The sequence below is a fragment of the Cricetulus griseus genome, chromosome 7, assembly GCF_003668045.3.
Source record: "Cricetulus griseus strain 17A/GY chromosome 7, alternate assembly CriGri-PICRH-1.0, whole genome shotgun sequence".
Lineage (NCBI taxonomy): Eukaryota > Metazoa > Chordata > Mammalia > Rodentia > Cricetidae > Cricetulus > Cricetulus griseus.
Window position 1 is genome coordinate 108,600,647 of NC_048600.1, and position 26,666 is coordinate 108,627,312.

At 39.3% G+C, this 26,666-nt stretch overlaps 1 protein-coding gene across 2 annotated transcripts in view; it reads left to right on the forward strand.

The window, feature by feature from the left end:
* Spop (speckle type BTB/POZ protein) overlaps positions 1 to 26,666 on the forward strand; it is an 80,298-nt gene that overhangs the window by 16,318 nt on the left and 37,314 nt on the right. The window contains exon 2 of one of the 2 annotated variants that reach the window (XM_027424273.2): positions 26,008 to 26,058. The exons of the other annotated variant lie outside the window; for it this stretch is intronic. The gene's annotated coding sequence lies outside the window, so the exon portion shown is untranslated. The remainder of the gene's footprint in view (positions 1 to 26,007; positions 26,059 to 26,666) is intronic. 2 annotated transcript variants of the gene reach the window in all.

Genomic DNA, 26,666 nt, shown 5'->3' on the forward strand with positions numbered 1-26,666 from the left:
GAATGCTATTTTAAAAGAACATAAAATGTTTTAGATTTCTTGATTAGAAATACATCCTAGAAATTAGCATATTAATTTTCAAATACCAGACTTTAAGGAATTAAGCTTTTCAGCTAGATATTCTTTCAAGCATGTTATAATCTTGGCATAAACTATTTTAATAATATGTCATCTATGTACTACAGTATACAATTTAATATTTTTTTCAAACATTGAAAAATTTTAAGTGAATTTTTATTTATGTTTGCACATGTGTGTCAGAGACAGTTTTCAGGGGAGGTAGTTCTCTCCTTCCACCATGCAGGTCTTAAGAATAAAAAGTGTAGAACTTTGATTGGTAGAGAAGAGAAATTCAGGCAGAAGGAGCCAGGAGTAAAACTATAGATATGGAGAGTATTGGGTTGTAATCCCAGGTCTAGTTAGAGAAGGCCTCTTGAAATCACTGTAAAGATAAGTCTTAAGAAAATGTCTGTTGGAGGTCAAAGAGACAAGCAGGGGCAAAAGCCGTGAGGCATGCTTGTGTCTGGTGTGTTCAAAGATCCAGCAAGGAGGCCAACAGAATAAAGTGAGCAAGAGACAAAGTAGAAATGAAGTCTAGTTCCTATAGCTAGCTGTTTGTTAGAATAGCACACTTAGGGAGCCTGCAAGAGTCCTAATTCCTGGGCTGAACCTGTACCACTAAATAGGAATCTTTGCAGGTGGAACTGTGGCAGAGGAGAGGAAGAGAAGTGTCTGTGTTTGAGAAGTATGTCAAAATGGAATACATTTAATTATAGATTGAATGTGGAGGTTGAGGGAAAGGAAAGTGTCATGAATGATTCCAGGTTTCTGGCTCAAGCAACTGGATGGGTAGAGGTGTCACTTACTGAGATGAGGGTGAGAGATAAAGAGGAATGGGAGTAGGTGTGGGATTTGGAGGGAAGATCAAAAATCAGGAGTTCAGTTTTAGACATGTCAAATTTGGGGAGTGAATGAGGCTAAGTATAAATATGTTAAGTAGGCAGATACATGAGTGGAGCCTCAGATGAAATCAGATCTTAAGGTAATACATTTGTATGCCATCTGTTTATTGATGGTCTTTAAAGAGTCTAAATGACATTTTAGATGATAGATTTGATGGAGAAAGATCTGTGAGTGTGGGAGCTGGTTAGCCTGTCGCAGTTAATCTGAACAAGAAGTAGTGCTAGTGTGAATGAGGGCTGTGTTGGCTGAATGGAGTAGAAAGTAGGTTGGGGATCTGAGGACCTGTGGAGCTGTATTCAGTGGAGGTGGACAGTGGGCAAGGAATTGAAGATAGCTTTGGAATGCCGAGCTTGGATGGATGGTGGGTATATTAGCAATTATAAAACAGAAGGAATAGGTTTGGGAAATGGTTGGTGTTAGATGGATTACTATTTAGAAGCATTCCTAGCAGCAGGCAGTTTGGATTTTTTTCTTTTTCTTTTTCTTTTTTTTTTTTTTTGTACTGGGTTCTGGAAGGGCAAATGAAGTTCAAAACATAATTCTAGAAATTCATTTTCATGAAACATCTATATAAAATTGATTCACCAAGATTTATAAAAATGGTAACATCTATAGTCAATTTTGATGTGTTAGGCTGTCTGTTATGTGTCCTGCCTGATTTGTGTAGTGTAGTGTTTCTCTTTGGTCACCATTCCTGAGATGTACTGTCTTTATTCCTGTATTTCTAGTATCCCCAGTTAATTCTTTCCTTCCATTGTAGCTTTTATACTCTTCTTTTTTTTTTTTTCTTCATCTTGATTCTTCTTTTTCTCTGATTAAAGGGATAGGGAATACAGACAGAAGAATTCAGAAGTTAGTATATGAGAAGTGGAGAAAGTTCCAAAAGGAAGATGGGAGTAGGAGCAGAAGAGATAGCTCAGTGGTTAAAAAGGCTTGAAGCACAGTTATGAGAACTGAAGTTCAGATCTCCCAGTACCCATGTAACAAGCTAGGCATCCCACAGACACCTGTAACTCCGGCAAACATACATACATGTATGCATACATTCAGGCACACAAAAATAAAATGATTCCTTAAAAAAAAAAAAGATATGGTAGTACAGGTTAGCGTTTGAAATGGAATGGCTATGAAAATGGAGTAAGTTGAAACCCTGTCAACACAAAGGCATAGTAAATGATGGTCCCAGTGTACCCCTGTACTCAAATCTTTTGATCAGAGATGACAAAGCAGTAGGATGACAGTGATGGTTAACCTTTGGAATATAAGTTGATTCAGTGATGACTTGACTCATGGTCATCCATCCTGTCACTGTTTATGGAAGCCAATTCTGCAGAGGCGAGAAACTTCCTTTAGTGAGAGTGAATCTAAGTTATTTTAGAAATTTCTGGAAATAATATGAAGAAGATATCGGGTATGTAGCTCAGTTGACAGAATGCTTGCCTGGCATGCCAGAAGCTCTGGGGTTGTTCCCCAGCACCACATAAATTGGGTATGGTGATGCCTGTAAGTTAGGTATAGGGGCAGGCAGATTATGAATTCAACAGCATCCTTGGCTACATAGTAAGTTCAAAGCCAACATGCAAACAAACAAACAAACAAGCAACAACAAAAAAACAGCTGAGAATTTAGTGAAACCAATTTTGATTCACTGTTAGTGATTTTACTGTTAGTGAAAATAACTATGAGCTATTTTGTCAATCCTTAAGTAGTGGTGATAGTAAGTAAATGGAGTAATGAACCCATACACTAGTCCTTAAAGAATTAAAAATCTGCTGGGCAGTGGTGGCTCACGCCTTTAATCCCAGCACTTGGGAGATGGAGGCAGAGGCAGGTGGATCTCTGTGAGTTCAGAGTCTGTCAGCCTTGTCTACAGAGTGAGTTCCAGGACAGCCAGGACTATACAGAGAAACCGTGTTGCAAAAAAACAAAAACAACCCAAAAGACAAAAGAACTCTCCCCCCCCAGAATAAAGGTATTTTCTTTTTCTCATTATAAAATAGTTCATGAAAAAAAAAAAAAGTGGAAAAAAAATCACCCCAAGACCCAACATGGAAATAACAACAGGTGACATTTTCATTTTTCTAAACCATTTGTTTGTTGTTACTGTGTGTGTAAGCACAGGTGTGCGAGTATGGACTGTGCATGCCACTGAGGGCATGTGGAGGATAAAGGACAATTTTCAGGACTCAGTTCTCATCTTGTACTTTAAGTCAGGGTCTGTTTTGTTTCTGCCACTCTGTGTACCCTATGGTAGCTGGTCCATTCTCAGCCTCCTGTCTCACATAAGAGCAGAAAGAGTAGTAGAGTTAGTAGGATTATGTATGTGTCTGTGTGGGTTTGTTCACATGAATTCAGGTACTCTCAAAGGCCAGAGGCATTGAATCTCACTGGAGTTTGAGTTATATGAAGTTGAGAGCAGCCTGACTTGGGTGCTGGGAATTAAACTCAGGTCCTCTGAAAGAGCAGTTCATACTTGTACCACTGAGCCATCGCTCCAGCCTCCTTTTTCTTTTTTTTTAAAGTGACCAAAATAATCAAGTTTTACATACTGAGTCATCTCACTTGCCCAACATTTTCTTCCTCTTATTGGGCATTAAAAAAAAAAATCCATGTGTATTTTTGTTTGTTTGTTTGTTTTTGAGACAGGGTTTCTCTGTGTAGCCCTGTCCGTCCTAGAATTCACTTTGCAGACTAAGCTGGCCTCAAGCTCATAGAGATCTTCCTGCCTCTGCCTCCTGAGTGCTGGAATTAAAGGTGTGTACCACCGTCTCCTGGCACATATATTTACAAAAGTTGAATTATAAGGTATTTTTAAATTTGCCTCTATAACCAGGTGTGTTAACACATGTCTGTAAATCCAGGACTCAAAAGACAGAGGCAGACAAACTGATCTCTGTGAGTGACAGGCCAGTTAGGGCTACATAGTGAGACCCTGCCCCCCCCCCCCAAAAAAAAAAGGCGCTTTGAAAATTCACTGTATTGGGGCTTGTAGGGATGACTTATCTGCTAAGAACACTGGCTGTTCTTTTAGAGTACCTGGGTTCAACTCCCAGCACCCACATTGTGGCTCACAACTGTAATTCCAGTTCCAAGGCCTCTTCTGGCCTCCACAGGCTCTGTATATATATGCTAGGCAAAAACACTCATACAGACAAAAATAAAAATAAAATTTCAGCTAGGTGGTGGTGGCACACACTTTTAATTTCAGCACTCAGGAGGCAGAGGCAGGTTGATCTCTGTGAGTTCGAGGCCAGCTTGATCTACAGGGCTAGTTCCAGGACAGCCAGGGCTGTTAAACAGAGAAACTTGTGTCTCGAAAAACCAAATAAAATTAAATCTCAAAAAAAAAAAATCAGTATTTTTCTAAATACTTATTTAGAAATCTAAAATGGCTGAAAGACACATGAGAAAGTGTTCAACATCCTTAGTCATCAAGGAAATGCAAATCAAAACAACTCTGAGATACTATCTTACTCCTGTCAGAATGGCTAAAATCAAAAACACCAATGACAGTTTATGCTGGAGAGGATGCGGAGAAAGAGGAACACTACTCCACTGCTGGTGGGAGTGCCAACTTGTACAGCCACTGTGGAAATCAGTATGGCGACTCCTCAAGAAAATGGGAATGAGTCTACCACAAGATCCAGCAATTCCACTCCTAGGCATATACCCAAAAGAAGCACATTCATATAACAAGGACATATGTTCAACCATGTTCATAGCAGCATTATTTGTAATAGCCAGAAACTGGAAGCAGCCTAGATGCCCCTCAACTGAAGAATGGATAGAGAAATTGTGGTACATTTACACAATGGAGTACTACTCAGCAGAAAAAAACAATGGAATCTTGAAATTTGCAGGAAAATGGATGGAACTCGAAGAAACCATTCTGAGCGAGGTAACCCAATCACAAAAAGACAAACATGATATGTACTCACTCATATGTGGACCTGCTTTATGATACATAGTAGTGACCATGCTTTATCAGAGCTGTTTTTAATGATGTTGCTCAGAATGGTTTCCTCCCAGATGATGGCTGAGAAGCTAATTTAAAAAAAAAAATGGTGTCAAGTACTACAAGAGTAACAGAACTGCGCTGTTTTCTGGGATTTTGTTTTTTACTTTGTTGTTATTGTTTGTTTGTTTTTTTGTTTTTGTTTTTGTTTTTTTGTTTTTTGTTTTTTAAATGGAGTGTGCTGGATGTCTCTATAATTTTGTTCAAATGACTGGAGAACCTGGAAAAGCTGTTGTTGCTATTGATGCATAACATACTGCCATTATTGCATATATATATATATATATATATATATATATATATATGCTAATTGAAACTCAAATATGTGATGAATCCAAGGTGTTTCAGAGAGTGATCACCTGTGCATGCAGATTTGATTTCATCTTTAGTAAGTAGTAAAGTTATATGCTTGCAAAAAAAAAAAAAAAAGAAAAAGAAAAAGAAGTGACACACTGGAAGACAAATGTCACACAATTTTAATTTTATGTGTAACCTAGAAATGATGAACTTATGGGAACAGAGAGCAGAATTGTAGCTATCAGGCTTCAATGTGGGTCTTTTAACAATGGGGAAACGATTGGTTTAAGGATATAAAACTGCAGTTGGACTCTGTGAAGTCTTGAGGTCTACTGAGAGCATGATAAATATGGTTGATAACAATATGCTATATTTTAAAAGTTGTGAGATAGTATACTTTAAGTGTTCTCAAAACAAAAATGATGAATATGTGTGATATAACATGTTAATTGGTTTAATTTAGCCATGCCATTGTGAACATACTGTATTGTGTATCATAATTGTGCATGACTTTATTTATGAGCTAAATAAATGAATGAAAAAAAATAAAGAAAAAATTTTAAAAAATCAGTATTTTTCCCATGTTGGTGAAAACATGATCTTTTAAGTAACTCTGTAGAAAGCAGAGTATAATGGCACACTCTTCTAAGCTCAACACTTGAGAGATGGAGGAGGATGAGTTCAAACCCAGCATTAGCCTTATATAGACTTTTAAGGCTAGCCTGGGTTACATGAGATCCCATCTCAGATGGAAAAAAAAAATAGGGCTGAGGAGATGGTTTGGTGGGAAGAATGTTTCCTGGGAAAGTATGAGGACCTGAGTTCAAATCCCCAGAACTCATTTAAAAAAAAAAAAACAAAAAACCTGCACATGGCTACGTATGCCTATAACTCCATCATTGGGAAGTGGAGACAGTGGATCTTGGGAACTCACTAGCTTGTCAGCCTAAGGAAAACAGTGATCTTCTGATTTAGTGAGAGATACCGTCTGAAGGAAAGCAGAGTCACAGAGAACAGGACCTGACATCTTATCTGGGGCTCAGACCTGCACTCTCAGATGCATGTTCCACACACAGAACACTCATATACATTGTGATGGTTTTGGTCTTTTACCTTTTTGAGGGGCCCACCACCCAGTTCTCAAATAAATCACACATGGAGGCTTATTCTTAGTTATGAATACCCAGCCTTAACTTAGCTTGTTAGCCAGCTTTTCTTAACATAAATTAACCCGTCTACCTTTTCCCTGTGGGCTTTTATCTTTCTTACTTCTGTATATCTTACATTCCTTCTTACTCTGTGTCTGGCTGGGTGACAGGCCCATGTCATCCTCCTCTCCTTCTTCTCTTGCTGTTCTTCTCTTCCTCATGTCTCCTCTTTATTCTCTCTGCCTGCCAGCTCCACCAACCCTTGGTTTTGCCTTGCTATTGGCTGGCCGTTCTTCATTAGGACCATCAGGTGTTGTAGACAGGCAAAGAAGCACAGCTTCACATAGTTAAACAAATGCAGTATAAAAAAAGTCACACACTTGAAAATAATATTCCCCAACACATATATACAGACAAACCTCAAATCATCATAGAAGTCTGTTGTACAGATATATGATACGTTAGTGTTTTGTTTAGTTAGGGTGGTTTTGTTTGCTTATTAATTTTTAAGTTAGTTGGATTTTGTTTGTTTTTGAGACAGGGTCTCATGTTTTTGAGACAGGGTTCACATGTAGTGTGAACTGGTTTGGAACCTGCTGTGTAGCCAAGAATAACTTTGAACTTTTGATCCTTTTCTCTCTAACTCTCAAGTGCTGCGAGTATAGGCATGTGCCATCATGTCTGGTTTATGTGGTTCTCAGAATAGAACCCAAGGCTTTGTGCATGCTAGCCAAATACTCCACTAATTGAGCTACATCCCTTGTCCCTGAGTACGTAATACTTAATTTAACCTACCCTGTTAATTAAACTTTATTCTCTAGTTTTATCTATAAATTATACTGCCATGGACATTCTTGTACATAAATCTTTATATGCTGATCAGATCTCTTGAGATTGATTTCTGAAGTGGCGTTATTTTGTGAAAGTGTGTGCAACAAGGTCCATGAAATGAATGGCTCAGTAGATAAAGGTGCCTACTGCCAAGACTGACTGCTGAGCCATCTCTCCAGCCCTCGCTTTTTTATTTTTTTCTTAAGCACTTATCCTAGGTGTCATTATCTCTGTCAAAAGGATATATGAGATGGCTCAACAGTTAAGAGCACTTGTTCTTGCAAAGGACTGGGTTTTAGTTCCCAGCACCTACATGGCAACTAACAACTGTCCAAACTTTAATCCCAGGAGATCTTATACCCTTCTTCTGCCCTCCTAGCACCAGGCACACATGTGGTGCATATATGCAGGCAAACACTCAGATACATAAAATCTTTAAAAAGGGGGTATGAGAGATTTAGGAAAGATACTCTAGTTAATTGTCAGCTCCTGAGTTCTGAATAGCATTTAGTTAAAGTAAGTGTGATAGGAATTCAGAGTGAACTGGGGCAGCAAGTTAGAAGTTGACCTGGATCTAGAAAAGTAATATTCTGATAAGAGGAAGAAGAATGCTTTTGACTTTCAGAGTGCAATGAATCAATTTGAGGAAGGCAGGTTAGTGAGATGACAAAGAGGCCACAGTCATTCAGTAGGAGAGGAGAGTTCATTTGTGATGTAGTTGGAAGGCTTTATGAGAGCTACGTTGTGTCTCAGAGGACTGTTTTTTTTATTTTTAGCACATTTTAAGTTGTATAGTATAGAAGTATAAGATAAAGTAGACAGCTATGGCCCAATTTTAAACAAACTAGAAACAGTATAGTCACTTTTTGCAAAAAATAAGGATTATGGGTTATGTATGTGTAAATTACTTAAACAGTGAACTTCCCATAACAAATACTTATTTTACTATATAGTTTAATAGGCATATTACAACTATTGTGTATCTTACTCTCCTGTAAAATTATAAAGGATTTGACCTTTTTTTGACATTAAAATTATTACAGAACCTTTCAGTAATAAGAGGTCTATATTCATGTTGGTGTTCATTTCTGGCTTTTTAGACACAATACTACTCTATGCAACTTGGTTCTTCTCATCTTTCATTTATAAATGCCTTTTAGAAATTCTAATTTTTTCATATTATTTATTTTGCACACACACATGCCACGGTTGGAGGGTGGTCAGAGGACAGACTTGCAGGAGTTCTGTCCTTCTACCATGTGGGTGGCAGGATTCTAACTTAGTTCCTCAGGTTTGGTGACAGATGAACTTACCCACTGAGCCATCTTGCTGGTCCAGAGATGTCCATTTCAGTGTGTCTATGGCTAAGAGCAAGCAACAAGAAGATGGTAGGAGGTCAAAGGGAATTGTCAAATAATTGTTTTCAAGTTACTCATGCTGGCTTCCTGTTTTGTTTATCCCCATGATATCTTTAATATAGACCAAGGATATGTAAATTATTATTTCATTGAGGAGATAATTTTGGATATAAATCTTTAGGAAGAATTATGTTAGTTCATTTGAAAGTAAAATGTTAAGGATTTTTTTAAGTATTTATTTTTAGTTATTCATATGTTTTTAAAACTCAGTACAGATAATAATAGTAATTTTGTTTTTGTTTTTCAAGACAGGGTTTCTCTGTGTGTAGCTCTGGCTGTCCTGGAACTCACTCTCTCTGTAGACCAGGCTGGACTTGAATTTACAGAGATCTGCTTTCCTCTGACTCCCAAGTGCTGGGATTAAAGGTGTGCACCACCACTGCCCTGCCAATAATAGTAATTTTTAAACACAAGAACCTTCAGCCCAGGTCGACTTTAATCCCAGCCCTCAAAGCAAAGGCAGGTGGATTTCTAAAGGGACAGCCGGGCTATATAGAGAAACTCTATCTCGGAAAACAAGACAAAACAAAACAAAAAACTCCAGCAGGTAATACTGAGAGCTATTTAGTGATGTACTTTATTTCTTTGCTAGGAGCATTTTGAAAACAAAAACAAAGAAACTAAACAGTATTACTTTTGGCCAATATCAATGTAGGGAGAATCAATGTAAGGGTTAGAAAGTGACGAATAGCTCTTCTGGCAGGTTGTCGATGCTGTTAACTTGGTAGAGTCACTCAGATTCAAACTTCATTCCTCAGCTTTGTTGATAAATTCAGGGTCACCAGAATTCTTAGGTAACTAGACTCATAGGTAATGACAGAGAAACTAGAATAGTATTTTGCCAGTGAATGTTGAGGAGTGTTCTTTTCTGTGACAGTGAATACATCTCTGTCAGTCCTTTCCTTTCCTAGAGACACAGTAGTACTAAAAATAATTACTGTAATATTTGAGCATACATCAAATATTACACTAGACATTCTACATGTGTTTAACTCATTCAGTGTTCATAACACTCTAATAAGATAGTTTCCTCAGTATTTTACGGGTGAGTCTGAACACACAGAAAGGATTTTAAGTAACTCACCTGAAATTTTATAACTAATATTCTCTGCTATAATAATCAAAAGATCATTACTAGCTGGGAGGTGGTGGCACATGCCTTTAATCCCAGTGCTTGGAAGGCAGAAGCAGGCAGATAGATCTCTGTGTTTAAGGCCAGCCTGGTCTACAAAGCAAGTTTCAGGGCAGCCAGACTGTTACACAGAGAAACCCTGTCTCAAAAAACAAATGAAAGATCATTACTACATGGTAAACCTGAAATTTTAACTAGGAAAGTGAATGGCCTAGAGACTGATTTATCTAAATCATGATGTACACATTTGTTACTTTTTCAAACATTTATTAAGTACCTACAGCATGCTGGGTAATGCCCCAAAACCAGACTTACTAAAGTTAATATAATAGCAAGTGCTCTCCAGGGAGTCTCAGTCTAGTGGGAAAGAATAATAATAATTACAACAGTAAGAGATCTACACATTGAGAGTAAGGAGGAAGCATTTAATTTTCCTTGGAAAGATTGCAGTAGGTATTTGCAAATATGAGGGAGAAGCATTCTGGATAGAAGAAAAACATTAAAAGATACCATAGCGCTTTCCGAGACCGACCCAGGAACTAGAGCCCTCACCCAGTGGCTGATAGAAGCAGAGACAGACATCCACAGATATACACTGAGCTGAAATCGGAATTTAGTTGAAGAGAGGGAGGAATGAAGAACAAAGGGGTCTGTACCAGGTTGGAGAAACCCACAGGAACAGTTGGCCTGAACAAGGGAGAGCACATCGACCCCAGATGCTGTCGGGGAGGCCAGTACAAGACTGATCCAGACCCCTGAACATGGATGTCAATAAGGAGGCCTCTGCACTCCAGGGAGCCTCTGGTGGTGGATTAGTATTTTTCCCTGGTGCAAGAAGGGACTTTGAGAGCCCATCCCACGTGAAGGGTTACACTCTGGCCCTGGACACATGGGGAAGGGCCCAGGACCAGCACAGGAAGATTTGGTGGACTTTGCAGAGCCCCCGTTGAGGGCCCTACCCTGCCTGGGGAGTGGTGGGTGGATGGGGTGGGGGGTAGGCTGGGGGTGGGGGAGGGATGGGGGTGAGGGGAGGGAGAGGGAGAAGGGACTTACATGTGAAACAAGCTTGTTCCCTAACAAGAACTAATAAATAAATTAAAAAAAAAAATCTATGGGGCCACCGGTAGTGGATAAGTATTTACCCCTAGTACACAAATGAACCTTGGGAGCCCTCTCCACATAGAGGGATACTCTCTCAGCTCAGACACACTGGGGAGGGTCTAGGCCCTGCTCCAAATGATACCACAGATTTAAAGATCTCCCATGGACAGCCTCTCCCTCCCTTGGGAGTAGAAGGGGTTGGGAGAGGGGGTCAGTGGGGGGCAGGTGGAGGGGTGGGAGAGGGAATTGAGATTGACATGTAAAAGAAGCTTGATTCTAATTTAAAGAAAAAAAACTTTATACAATAAACTTGTATAATGTAAAAAAACAAACAAAAAAAAAACACCATCACCACCAACAAAAAGATGCCATAGCAAAAATAAGTTCACTGAAACCGGGCGTTGGTGGCGCATGCCTTTAACCCTAGCACTCGGGAGGCAGAGGCAGGTGGATCTCTGTGAGTTCGAAGCCAGCCTGGTCTACCGATTGAGTTCCAGGACAGACTCCAAAACAATACAGAGAAGAGAAACACTGTCTTGAAAAAACAAAACAAAGTTCACTGATAGTAGGAATGGGAGAGTATAGAATGCAATTGAAATAATATTCCAGTATATTGATGGTCCCATACTGATGTGGAGATCAAGAAAGGGATGTATTTCTAAGATAATATTGACTAGAATTGAAGGTGGGAAGTTGAGGTAGAGAAGAGAGTGAGGAGTGAAGGCAGACTCCTGGGTTTTTAGTTTGACTATATCGTGTGTTTTCTGTTGTTTTGGTTTTTGGTTTTCTGAGTCAGGATCTCTATAGTCCTGCTTGTCCTAAACTCACAGAGATCTTGCCTCTGTCCCTAGAGTGCTGGGATAAAAGGTGTGATCCATCAGGCCTGATTTGAACACTCGAATGTATAGTAAAACCATTGTGAAAGATCATCTGTTTGTTTTGTTTTTGTTGTTGTTTTTTAAGACAGGGTTTCTCTGTGTGGCCTTGGCTATCTTGTAACTCACTTTGTAGACCATGCTGGTCTTGAACTCAGTTACTGCCTACAATTGTGAGGCTTGTACCTCTTATAATTTTTATTGGTGAGTGCATGCATGTGTTCAAGGCCACTCTGGGCTATACAAGATTGAATTTGTCTAAAAGAGAATCAGCTCACACAGAGGTGTGATCTCAGCACTTGGGATCACATACCTTTAATTCCAGCACTAGGGAGGTGGAGGAGAGGAATATAAAGCGGGAAGAGAGACAGGAGCTCATAGCAGTCTAGTGGTCTGAGCAGCAGTTAGTCTGAAGCAGGCAGTCTGAGGAAAGGATCACCGCTTTGGTAAGAACTCTCTGATGTATTTATTTATTTTGTATACAACATTCTGCTTCCATGTCTATCTGCACACCAGAAGAGGGCACCAGATCTCATAACAGATGGTGTTGAGCCACCATGTGGTTGCTGGGAATTGAACTCAGGACCTCTGGAAGAGCAACCAGTGCTCTTAACCTCTGAGCCATCTCTCCAGCCCTGTGCTTTGCTTTTCTGATCTTCAGCATTAACCCCAATATCTGACTCTTGAGTTTTTATTGTTAAGAGCAATTAGAATTGGTGCTACAGGAAAAGGTGGGGAGGGGTAAGACCCACTTCTGAGGACAGGAGCAGCAGAAGAGAAAAGGGGCAGAGGGACAGACAGGCAGAGAAGCTGAGGGGTGGGGATAGATGGGAGATGGGCAGGGCCCTTTTAAAAGGGAGTGTAGTGAATGTGCACAGGAGGTGCTCTTAGTGACTGCAGCTGAGGACATATCCTGTCAGAACCCCAAGGGCAGACCAGTACAGATGCCTGAGTACTAACAATGGAGGTCCAAGGACAAAGTGCCGAAACTGGTTTGTCCATTTTGAACTCGGGCCATCAGGCTTGGTGGGGCCTTAGAGAGAGTCTACAGATCCCTCTCTCTCTCTCTCTCTCTCTCTCTCTCTCTCTCTCTCTCTCTCTCTCTCGCTCTCGCTCACTCGCTCTCTCGCTCTCTGCCTCTCTCTCTCTTCCTCCCTTGGTCTACAGAGCAAGTTCCAGGACAGGCTCCAAAACAATACAGGGAAACCCTGTTTTGAAAAACTAAAAAAAAAAAAAAAAAAATCTTTGCGTCATGTGCACTTCATATGAACTGCTTTTACACTCATTCATACTCATTCATAAAGGGAGCCAGGTAACAATCTTTATTTCCAAAGGGGCATAGAAATTTAGTACTGGAAATCAGATGATTTAATACCTGACTAGTGTAGATTTTAAAAATTGATTTTACTGTTTCTATTTCACTTCTTATCCAGGGGTGAATAGATATGATAGTTTTTGTGACTATCTTGTAGCATTCCTACACTGTTGCCCTTACTTTAGAAAGGAGAAAATTCAGATTTAGAAATGTATGTGTAGCCGGGTATTGGTGGCGCACACCTTTAATCCCAGCACTCGGGAGGCAGAGGCAGGCGGATCTCTGTGAGTTTGAGACCAGCCTGGTCTGCAAGAGCTAGTTCCAGGACAGCCTCCAAAGCCACAGAGAAACCCTGTCTCAAAAAAACCCCCCCCCAAAAAAAAAAAAGGAAAAAGAAATGTATGTGTAAAGCTGCACTAGAATTCAGGTGCCAGAACAGCAGTAGATGATGAGTATATTGGCAACTCTTGTTTTCTTCTAAGTTTATTAACTGATGCCCATTCCTCATTTTTTAAAGATTTATTTATTATGTATACAGTATTTACATCTCTCATTTTTTAAAAGATTTATTATATATACAGTTATGTATACAGTCTGCATATATGCCTGCAGGCCAGAAGAGGGCACCAGATTTCAGTACAGATGGTCGTGAGCCACCATGTGGTTGCTGGGAATTGAACTCAGGACCTCTGGAAGAGCAGCCAGTGCTCCTAACCCGAGCCATCTCTCCAGCCCCCATTTCTCAGTTGTAAAGAGCTACGTTTTTGGAATATTCAATAAAATATTGGCCTACAAGACAATTTTTAAAGTAACTGCCCCTTCCAATCATGATTAAATGGTATTAACTCCTCCCCATGTTTTATAAGTTTGAAGGATTCACTTGACCCCTTAAAGGTAAATGTGCTTATGAGATCCTTATATTGTTGTGGGGTATTTGTACACTGTGTGAAGGTGTACTGCTATTGGTGTAGTAAAAGACTGAATGGCCAATAGCTAGACAAGAGGTCTAGGCAGGACTTCTGGGAATAGAGGGGACTCTGGAAGAAGGAAGGGAGAGATGCCAGGGGACACAGAGAGGAAGCAGAGGTGCAAGATGGAAGAGAGGTAATGCCCATGTGATAGAAGGTAGATTAATATAAATGGGTTAATTGAAGTTACAGGATCTAGTTAGGGACAAGCCTAACTTATAGGCCAAGCTTTCATAATAAGAAGTCTCTATGTCATTATTCGGGAGCTGGCTGGTGGAACAGCAAAGGACTCATTACATTATATATTATTTGAAATGGAATTTGTCTAAAGTCTAGTGCTTTCTTTTCTTATTGAACACCTAGCTAACTGTTCTAAATGTTTAGATTAATTTTACAGTGTTTTAAAAAATTAAATTTCAAGCCAGGTGGTGGTGGCTCAGGCCTTTAATCCCAGCAGGCAGATCTCTTTGAGTTTGAGATCAGCCTGGTCTATAAGAGCTAGTTCCAGGACAGCCTCGAAAGCCACAGAGAAACTCTGTCTCGAACAACCAAGAAAAAAGAAATCCACCAGGGCAAATACTCTTTGATTTTTAAATGATTTGCTGTTTAAGAGAACAAAATACATATATAGTAGAAAAGCACTTAGTCTTAGAAAATATATATTCTCAAAAACAAAAACAAACAAAAAAACAAAAACAAACAAACAACAAAAAAAACAAAGCCGGGCGGTAGTGGCCCACGCCTTTAATCCCAGCACTCGGGAGGCAGAGGCAGGCAGAACTCTGTGAGTTTGAGACCAGCCTGGTCTACAAGAGCTAGTTCCAGGACAGCCTCCAAAGCCAAAGAGAAACCCTGTCTCGAGAAACAAACAAAAAAAAGAAAGAAAGAAAGAAAAGAAAAAGAAAATATATATTCTCTTAACCACACCTTGAGTCTTTTCCTACTTCAAGGCCAAAAACATTTTCTATTCATGCCTAGCAGGGAAATACGTGCCTTGGTGTGAAAGTGTCAGGTACCCCAGAACTGGAGTCACAGACAGTTGTGAGCTGTCCTGTGGGTGCTGGAAATCGAACCTGGGTCCTCTGGAAGAGCAGCCAGTGCTCTTAACCACTAAGCCATCTCTCCAACCCCTTGAAGAGAAATAAACAATGGTGAGGTTGATAGCTCAATATGGGACTGGACATTCAGATTATAGTCAATAAATTAATTTTTTAAAATTATGTGGGTGTGAGTGAGTGTTTTGTCTGCCTGTATGTCTATATACCATGTATGTGCCTGGTGCCTGAGGAGGCCAGAAGAGGGTTTGAATTTAGCAGATGGTTGTGAGTCGCCATGTAGGTACTGGAATTGAACCTGGGTCTCTTAATCCAGTGTTCTTAACCTTTAAACCATCTCTCCAGACTTCAATAAATATTCTTATGGTTGATTGGCTTTAGGGCTTAAGCAGTATAAACATATTTACTAATGTAACAGTTAGATTTAGGATCAAAAAAAAAACTACCTTGTAACCTTACAAGTAGGTGTGGGGAAATTTTTATAAAACTTAAATCACAGCCCTGTCTCAAATGGGATCTCTAAACATTTGATAATTCAAAAAAATGATTTAGGTGAGGGGATGGTTCTGTTTTAAAGAGAGTTTTGGGGGAAAACATCAAAGTCAAACTATGTAGGTGCTGTTTTAATCAGTAACTATTCATTGAATTGTAGGAGGAAAGGGCTACTGGAGTCAAGAACAAATAGATTTTCAAAATTATTATTCCATGCATTTAGGGAGGAATCCAGTTTGTAAACCTACCTTGATTTTGTTGTGGGTGTGACTAGGCAGTGGATTGGGCAGCTGGACAGTTGACCTAAGTTGAGCAGTCACATTAAATAACTGGAATACTAGGATAGGCAATGACAGTGTTTCACTTGTTTTGTGGTTTGTTTATAGTATCTTTCCTCATCATGGAGAGACTTTGCAAAGTCATTCTGTGCTCTGTTTACTGGGTTAACTAATACCTCACCAGAGTCTTTGTGGTGTTGCTTTATTTGTCATTACTTGCTCTATTGTTCTTAGCTACAGTCAGATGGTATATCATCAGTGTGTTATCTTTCATTTGTACTTTGAAATTCTTCAGTTGAGTATTTCCCTTTCCCAATATAACTCTGTTTGGTCTCAGCTCTGCTATTGGCTTCAGTATCGATGTCACATTTGGCAAGTCACTAAGTTGCTTTGGAGTTCAGCTTTCTGATCCTTAGTAAAAAAATTATGTTTCTAGATATATCTTCAGAGTGATTTTATTAATTAATTGAACATTTGTCTACCTCATTCTATGTGCCCAGCATAGTATAAGATACTCTGGATACAGGCCTTTCTCCCTGAGAGAATAGTTGGGCTCATTGCAAGGGACTTCCTTTGCTTTCTTCAGAACAATTTAGTCTTTTACTTCTGAAAAATCAGTACTAGCAAATTCAATTTTCATTCTATATTTGTGTAAGTGGTTGATACAGGAGTGAGAGTCAGTTTTCTTTACAAATGTGGTCACAGTTTGGTTCTCATGCCCCAGTGATTGACCCATGCCTGTGTGCGTATGGACAGCACTAATTAGACCTAGTGGGTAAGGAGGGAGGGAGGATGTGAATATGAATATGGATCTTGAGCCTGAATCTCCTAAAATATGCATGTTGGTACCTATCCCTACTACTCCCATCTTGGAAAATGTCAGGGTTGTTATCAGGTCTCGTTATGATTAATTGTTTTCTTTTTTGAGACAGGGTATCACTGTGTAGCCCTGGCTGGCCTGGAACCCACGATATAGGTCTATAAAGTTAAAGTCAGTGGTTAGAGAACTGGAGAAATGGCTCAGCAGTTAAGAGCACTGGTTGTTCTTACAGAGGTCCAGGATATTTCCAGTATCTACATGGCAGTTCATAGTCCTTTGTTTGTAACTCTAACCCAGGGGATTTTATTCCTTCTCTGGTATCCTTGGGCACGAGGTATGCACATGGTGTACAGACATACTTGAAGTCAAAATAGGTATATACAAAAAATAAAATATTCAGTGGTCACAAAACTAGTCTGCCTTTCCCTCCTTCCTGCCTTCATTCCTCCTCCCATTCTGTTTGAGGTAGGGGATGAAGCCATGCCCTCAGCCCTAAACTAGTGGGATCTCTCTTGAAGTGGATGGGGGACTGCAGGGGTGGGGCAGAGGCCAACTAGATGGCTACTGTGTAAAATCACTTTCTCTGCTGCTTAGCAACCTGAGTGTTCTATCCTAGAACTCAGGGTGGAAGGAAAGAACCAACTCCTGAAAGTTATCTTTGACTTCCAGTGCACACTGTGGCATGCATGTGAGCATGCAGGCATTCATATACACACACAGACAATCAGAGAAGAGCAGCAGCAACAGCTCAGGAGGCCCTACCACTAGCTGAGGAGCTAGTGATTGTCAGTTGATAGCTGCTGGGGAGAGAGATTTGGTTTTCTTTACAAATGTGTCACTGGTTGGTAAGTTCCTTGTGTCTCTGCATATGGACAGCACTAATTGGAGTCAGTAGATTAAAAGAGAGAGACAAAATTTAGAGGCACAGTAATTATATTTATTCTAAATTAGACCTAAATAATTGTATAAGGGATTTTCTGAGGTTAAGTATGGCCTAGAGTTGGGCATAGTGGCATGGGCCTGTCTTCAGCTACTCAGGAAGCTAAAGTAGGAGGGAGATTCACTGGGTAGCATAATGGATCACTGTCTCAAAAATGTATCTAATCTGTATCATAAATCTGTGCCTTTGTTAAAAACGTTTATGACCAAAGTAAAGATAAATCCTGTTGGGTGCCAAAAAGAAAAGTAGCAAGCCACTGTTGAAAAAATGAACATTTTCTCAGGAGTGCCTCCGTGTCCTGTCCTGCTTCTCAGCTCTGTAGGAACAGAATGTCTTTGTTGTTGTTTTACTTTTTGTTTATTAATATAGGGTTTATTAATATAGCTTAAGCTGTCCTTGAATTCTTGCCTCTAGAGAACTAGAATTATAGGCATGTGCCACCATAACTGACTAGAATGTCATTATTATAGCTTCACCAAGAAGATGATTGGGCTGTAGGCTGTAAACAATATAAGTTAATGCACATGAAACATCCAAGGAGTAGGGACTGAGCTGTTACTTTTGATTGAGGTCACAAAGTCTACAAAAAGGAGACTTCCCTCACCCCCAACCAGCCCCTTTCTTCCTACCTCTTAAGAGGTATCTTGAGTTAGTAACAATGAGCCAGTGTGGTGATGCTCACTTAGTCCCAGCACTAGGAGGCAGAGGCAGTGGCAGGGATATCTCATATGATACCAGGCAGATCTAAATAGGAAAGCCTGATCTACATAGTGAGTCCAGGCCACCCAGGGCTATGTAGTAAGAACCTGTCTCAAAAGACAAAACAATAACAAAAAGGAGCTAGCAATGTAAATATCTAGGAAAATGATCTTTAAGGAACTTCTCATCAAGGAAGAGAGAGTCAAAGGCCTGAGATGGATACAAGCTTGAATTGTTTATTGAAGGCCAGTGTGTTTGGAGTCAAAAGACATGGAAGAGGGATAAGCCATGAATTTAACATGAGCTGGATCCCATATATAAGGATCCTATAGGGTCTGTTATAGACTAGGCTGAATTTTAAGTTTGGTTAAGAGGAAAAGTGGCATGATCTGCTTAGCATTTTAAAAAGTTTACCATAGCTACTCTGTAGCGAATAGACTGAGCTGTAGAGGAAACCAGTGGATAACAGGGAGAAAAGGAGCCTACTTTGACTTGATAGTGGGTGGGATATGCAAACACATGAGTTTGGCCTGAGCAACTGCTTTGAACATAGTGGCAGTTAGTGTTGTAGTTATGCTAGACAACACAAATATAATTAAAGAACTGTAGAAATTCTGCTTTTTAATTCTGTGACTTGTGGCAAAGGAGCAGTAGAGGTCTTTAGAAGAAAAGGTACTGGTTTCCTGGAAACAGTATAATATTATTCTGACAGGTTGGAATAGTAAACAGTTTATTTTAAAGAACTGATTGTTAATGTGTGGAAGGTCATCCTAGAAGAATTAGGTACATAGTATCTGTTCCTCCACCCTGTCTTAAGAGAAAGGCATGAACCCAATCAATGGCTTGCTGATGTCTCGGTTAATAAAGATGCTCAGATGCCAAGTGATGGTAGCACACACCTTTAATCCCAGCACTAGGGAGGCAGAGGCAGGTGGATCTCTGTGAGTTTCAGGACAGCCAAGGCTACAAAGAACCCCTGTTTGTTTTTTTGTTTTTAAGATTTATTTATTATGTATATAGTGTTCTGTCTGCATATATGCCTGCATGCCAGAGGGGATGCCAGTTCTCCTTGCAGATGGTTGTGAGCCACCATGTGGTTGCTGGGAATTTGAACTCTGGACCTTTGGAAGAGCAGCCAGTGCTCTTAACCTCTGAGCCATCTTTCCAGCCCCAGAGCCCCTGTTTTGAAAAACCAAAAACCATAACAGTGTGTTTGTGTGTGTGATGTTCATAATTCATTAGAACCTATGATGATTTCTGCAGAGTTGCCAGTTAAAAATGAAATTGAGCCAGGCACAATGGCACATTCCAGCACTGAGGAGGCCAAGTCAGAAAAATCAGAATTTCAGAGCCATCCTTGGCTACATAGTGACTTTGAAGCCAATCTGTGCTCATAAGATCCATCCTAACTAGAAAAGAAAAAGAAAAGAAAATCAAATTGCAAGCTAAAGTATATAAACATGCTTTCTGTGAGGTATTTCTCCAGTTTTCTACATGTTGAATAAAAAACATATAACATACATTCTTACATATAACCTTATATAAGAATCAGGAAGTCAAAGGATTAGACTATTAGATTAGTAGTTAAAAGGCTTGTAGTCTAACTTAAGCTCCTTAATAATCATGTGACCAGGACAGCTGGGAAGCTTATTTCCTTGTTTGTAAAATGCTTATTCTGCATGCTTCACTAAGTTGGTAAAAATCCCAAATAAGATCATGAATGTCAGAGTGCTTTGAAAACAACTGAAGCCACTTAGCACTGAATGCAGTTCTGCTTTTGAGGGAGTCATTATATAGCCCAAAGCACTGAACCAAGCAGGTCTTTTGGAGGCCTTGGAGGGGAGACCAGGAGGATGAGGTAGGGATACATATAGATTCTTTGTAGTGGTCAGTTGTACAGACCTATTCAGGTGGCTTTATAGTCCTTAAAGTGACTTGTAAAAGGCGGCTCCAAATTAATTGAAGGTTTATGATGTATGAGTAAGTTTGATTTCAATCCCTTACTTGATAATTAGAACTTGTTTCTAGTCTTATTGCTGAAACAAAGACAATAACATAAGGTTAGTTTTTTCTTACCCTCCTCCCCTTTTTCTCCCTCTATTTTAGATTTGGCCTATGAAGTGGCCAAATTTTAGTAAGCTTACAAAATTTTATTGGAATTATATTTTTCCCTCAAGAAGTGAAAAGTACAAATATGCCTGAGACAGAACAAACAGAAAAAGTTAAGGAAGGAGGAATATTAGAAAAAAAAAGACTTAAAATATTTCTAAGAAGTCTTATACCCTCAAAAAAAAAAGTCTCAAGTGTATTTTGGAAAATCTTTGCATTTTTTTTAAAGATTTTATTATGTATACAACATTCTGCTTCCATGTATATCTGCACACCAGAAGAGGGCCCCAGATCTCATAAGGGATGGTTGTGAGCCACCATGTGGTTGCTGGGAATTGAACTCAGGACCGCTGGAAGAACAGCCAGTGCTCTTAACCTCTGAGCCATCTCTCCAGCCCCAAATCTTTGCATTTTTACACACTGAAATCCGAGGTCATTAGAAGAGGAGGGATTGGTCTTCAGAGGAAGGGAGGGAAGGAGGGTCGTTCTTGAGAGTGGCATGGTAGAGAAGAATGAGGAGGTGAACTATGAAAATCATTCCCTACAGGGACCAAAGCCTTTCTGAAGGCTTGTTAGGTTACTGTGGTTTTTAAGCTTACTAAAGTGTGTGAAGTCAGTGTCTTTCTCCTCTGTGCTTAAGTCACCTAATGCTATATTATTCCCATTAATCACAGGGAAGGTAGTTTGCTAACAGGTTTTCATGAATGAGATCTGGTTAGATCCATTGGCTTTTGGAGTATGATGGGGCTTCATTCAGCCTATGTTATTGTCTGTTTAAAAGATTGCTCTGTTTTTAGCTTTTCTAATTCTCCATTTCCCCTGAATTTTGACCAAAGTTTTTTACAAAGCCAAATAAAGAGAGATTAATCAGTTAAAGAAGTCGTCCTTGGTTTTCCATCCTTGATCCACTGAGAATGTAATATATATCCTTTCAGTGTAGTGTAGGTATGGATAAGAAAATATTGCTTTATGTGTTCAGTCTTTATATAATAAATTTTATATGGACTTCTAACTACTTATGTATACTGTACATATATGAAGATTCTTTTTTCTAGATAGGGTTTCTCCAGTCCTGGCTGTCCTGGAACTATCTATGTTGATCAGTCTGGCCTCAAAATCAAAGAGATGCTTTTGCCTTTGCCTCTCAAGTGCTGGAACTAAAGGTGTGCACCACCACACTTAACTAAAGATTCTATAGCCATCATTTTTTCATTTATTCTTATTTTTGACTTCTATCCATGTTGCTACATATATGTGCGGCATTCATATTTTGTATGTTTTTGAGACAGAGTGTCATTATGTGGCCCTGGCTGGTCTGAAACCCACAATGTAGACCACGTTGGCCTTGAACTCACAGAGATCCGCCTACTTCTGCCTCCTGAGTTCTAGAATTAAAAACATGCACCACCCTGCCTGGCCCTAGGCTTCCTGTTCTAATGATACTATTTTTATTTTGTATTATCTGTTAATGGCTTTTTAATTTGCCATTACAAAAACATCAAAGAACATGGGTATCCCGTGTGTGTGTGTGTGTGTGTGTGTGTGTGTGTGTGTGTGTGTGTGTGTGTGTGTCTTGGTGTTGCTGCTTTCTTTTTTCCTTCAGTGGTTTGAATTTGATTATTATCTAAAGTTTCATTTGAATTTCCCACTTACTCCAATACCTTATTAGTCATTATTTGAAGGAGGAAGAGGGATGAGGAAAACCTTTATATAACTTTAATACTTCTCTTTTTTACTGGTGTGAAAGGTGCTGAAAATGTCTTTCCTATTGACCCTTTGTAGAATTTGATAATGATGGCTTTGCATTTTAATATTTTGTATTTTATTATCTCTAAAATATTTTTTTAAAGATTTATATATTTTTATGTACATTGGTGTTTTGCCTGCATGTTGTCTTGTGAGGGTATCAGATCCTTTGGAACTGGAGTTTTACACAGTTGTGAGCTGCCATTTAGATGCTTGGAATTGGACCCATGTCCTCTGAAAGAGCAGCCAGTGCTCTCAACCACTGAGCCATCTCTGTAGCCCATATATATTTTTTTATATCTATAATATCTGTTTTCCATAAACTTCCATAACTGTTGAGATTTTCCTCTTCTATGTAGACTAGGCTGGTCTTGAACTTGTGATAATTTCTCCTGTTTCTGCTTCCCCAAAGCTAGGATTCCATGCTCAGCTCTTTTACTACTTTTTAACTACTGGGATACTTTAATTCACCAAATGTGGATGAAGTATTTCATCAAAAGTGCAAATGCAGTGAGGCTTGCTGCCAGCCTGTAATCCCAGCACTTGGAAGGCTGGAGAGTTTTAGATAAGCCTGGGCTAAACAGCCAGACCATGTCCAAGAAGAAAAAAAGAAAAAAAAACCATAAAGGCAAAATAACAAATACTTTCTATATGCTGAAATATATGTCTCATGTCATTTGCTAGGAAGTTTTATTTAGTGAATATTCTTCCTTATGCCTTGGTAATCTTGGAGAGGAATTGGTAACCTATTCTTTGTCACATCAGCTTCACATTTTACACTTTGTGTTGAAAATATATGTTGTTTGTTTGGTTGCTTAAATGTAGATATGTCTGTGAGTAGTTTGGAGTCCGGAGTCATCAGATTCCTTTGAAGCAGGAATTATAGACGGTTGTGAGCTGCCTGATGTAGGTGCTGGAAAACAAACTTGAGTCCTCTGCAAGAGTACTACTTGCTTTTAACTACTGAGCTGTCTCACTAGCCCAAAGACATGTTCTTATCTTAAATCTTTCTTTAGAACACTAACACTAGCTGACTGGTGAGTTCAAGACCATGTATTCCAAGCTGGACTGGAGCTTTAGTCTGTAACTTTTACTGACCTCAAAGTTATCCTCAAGTCTTATCTTTCCACGTGCTGGGTAACAGGCAAGTGCCACCACAGGCATGTATAGGATTTCTGTGAAATTGTTAAAGGATAGAAGTTCAAAAGGAAAGTTTAATTCAGTCATTTATTAAATACATTTGTTTCTGGCCTTCCATGTGCCAGACACTGTCTAGGTGCAGCAACAAAACACATAAATCTACCTTTGTACAGCTTATTTTTCAGTTACAGGAAACAGATTGTAAAAAATATAGTATGCTAGATGACTTTATCTAGTATAGAAAAAATAATGAGGCAGGAGTAAACCTGGCTGGGAGAGAGGATTGCATTTTAAGGGTGTCAGAGAAAGCTCTCACAGAGATGGTGACAATTAAAGAATCAGTAGTGGCGGTGCATGTGCCCTGATAATCTCTAAGGGACTAGAGAACATTACCCCCACAGCAAACTGCAAGCACAAAGCCCAGAGACAGAAATGAGCCTGTGCTGGGAGGAACTACAACAAAGAAAAGTGGCACAGTTGGAACATAGGGCGCTTGGGAGATGCAGCTGGAGATGAGGTCAGAGAGTACCGATTTTTCGGGCTCCTTTGGGCCATTGTACAGACTGTGGCTTTTTCTCAGAGTGAGATGGGGTGACTGCTCTGACATTCCACAAAGCAAAAGAAAATACCTATGTCCCGATCTTTGTCTTTTCAGAAGTTTTGTCTCGTATGTAGTTGGAGTGTTAAGTGATGGCTCCGAGAGAATAGTCACACACAGACTTCAACACTTTTGTCAATAGAGGAAACTCCTGAAACACAGGTCTTATGTCTTAAAATTTAATTTTAAGTAATATGATAGTATATTGGTCTGTAAGTATTTATTCTTGAGTGACTTGACTCTGCTTTATTGTGGAGTTCTCAGTCCTGAATTATCTTTGGAAAAAAAAAAACAAAATCAAAGGCGTGTTCTGTAGGAGACCTTTTGTTCATCGTTAAGCAGTAGAGGGTAGGTATCCACACTGTAGTGTTACTTTAACCTAAAAATGGCCTAAAAATGTTAATTCTGGAAAATTAATTGAAGATAAAACCCAGAAACTTAAGAAAAAGTGAGAAAAGGACTAAAGGTTTCTGCTTCAAGAATCACATGAATAAAATTGGGTGTGGTGGCTCATTCCTTTAATCTCAGCTTTCAGAGGCAGGTGGAATCGTAAATTCAAGGCGAGCCTGTTCTACATTGTGAGTTCCAGGACAACCAGGGCTACATAGTGAGACTCTGTCTTTTGTTGTTGTTGCTGTTGTTGTTGTTTTGTTTTTCAAGACAGGGTTTCTCTGTGTAGCTTTGGAGCCTATCCTGGCACTCGCTCTGAAGATCAGGCTGGCCTCGAACTCACAGAGTTTCACCTGCCTCTGCTTCCCAAGTGCTGGGATTAAAGGCTTGCGCCACCAACGCCCGGCCAAGAGACCCTGTCTTTAAAAAAACAAAAAAACAAAAACAAAAACAAAAACAAAACAGGAGGTGGTAGCACACACCTTTAACTCCGGCACTCGGGAGGCAGAGGCAGGTGGACTTCTGTGAGTTTGAGGTCAGTCTGGTCTACAGAGTGAGTTCCAGGACAGCCTACAAAGCTACACAGAGCAACCCTGCCTCGAAAAACAAAAACAAAAAAGTCACACATAGGCAGAGATTTTTCACTTTAAAGTGCTGGATATCTTCTGCCTGGAAGATATCCAGATAAGGTATTTATCTTGCTGCCTTTGGAGTGTCCAGAACTGTCTCCCTTTGGCTACCTCCATTTTAAATAATGCCTTGTACAGTGGTGCTCACCAAATATTTGTTGAATGGATTTGAATTGACTGTTGCTCCTTGATAGAACTTTGTGAGATTTATTTAAGTTCTGGTCTCTGATTAAAGGTGTCCTGCTTTAGCATCCTGCTTAGTGTGTCCTGTTTAGGGTGATGGTTATTTCTGTTACTAATAGTAACTACATTTGATTTTATCAAAATCTATTACAGTGTAAGGAAAATCAATTTCAATCTGTGTTAAAGTTCATATGCACACATTTGAGAGATTTGAAGGCTAACTAATGATTTACACAGTGCCTCATTTTCCCATGTTAAAGAAAACTAGGATCTGTTATACCTATTTTTGCCTAGGTTCTGTTCCTACAAGCCCAATTCCCTTTGTAGGATATGTGATAGATTATTAGAGCATTTGTGCTGCAGACAGCATCCAAGGTAATCTCATTGATCTTCAACACAAACCCCTTTCTCTCCCTTGCATAATCAGTATAAATAACCTGGTCTTTTGTGGACTCCCTTCTGATATTTCCTAAAACCACAGGATAAATGACTTTGTTTAAATGTTTCTTGCTTTGGTGTAATTTAGTCACACAGCATCTTTAATAATATTATACTTTGTAGTGATTTTTTTTCTCAACAATATTGACATGGGGCAAGTGATATTTCTTTTAGCTTATAAGCAAGAGTGTTAGAACTACCTGGTTTTCTGACTTTCAAGTATACCCTTTTTGAGAGGTGAATAAAAAGTAGATCATTTAGGCTAGAGTATTAGAATAGTAATTTTGTCTAGTCCTTTTATCAGTCATTTCATTGCAAATGCATCACCTGACTTTTGTGAACTTTTCCCTTTTAAGAACAGCCAAAGTAAGACGTGTATGAGACTCAGAATCTAGTTAAACTGACTCATCATCTCTATTTCCAACAGAGATTTCCTGCTAGACAAGACAAACTAGAGTTTTCCTACTGATTAGACTTGGTGAGTTTTATGTAGTTTTTTTTTAATATAGTTTAATCATGAAGGGGTAAAGCAGAATGAGATAGACAGAAAACGTATCGTGATTGAAAAATGTACCTCTTTAGTGCAATCTACTGTTTGATTTTAGTGCATATTGAAGGTAAAGTTGAAGTCATATAAGGAAAACATGTTTGATTTTCTTTTTAATGTGTGTGTGTAGGGTAGACTGTCATCCTCAGCAACAGTATCCACCTCCTTTAAAACAGGGGTGTCTTATTGGCTTGGAGTTACCAATTAGAATAGACTGGCTAGCCAGTGAGTCCCAGAGATCCCCCTGTCTCTCTGATTTACAAGTAAGTACCACCATGCCTAACTTTATGTGGATTCTGCGGATTGAACTCAGCTCCTTGTACTTACTTAACTGATCTGTGTCCCCAGCCCAATCCAAAAAAAAAAAAAAACGTTTTTGTAAGTGAGTTTAATAAGGTTTTACTCTAAATATCCTTGCTGGGAATAAACTAGAACCTTTTAGTCATATCTTTTCTGGTGACTAATATATACTAGGAAAAGATTATACATACTAATGATGGGGGAAGCAATTGTGTTTGGATTTAATTTTTTTTTTTGAG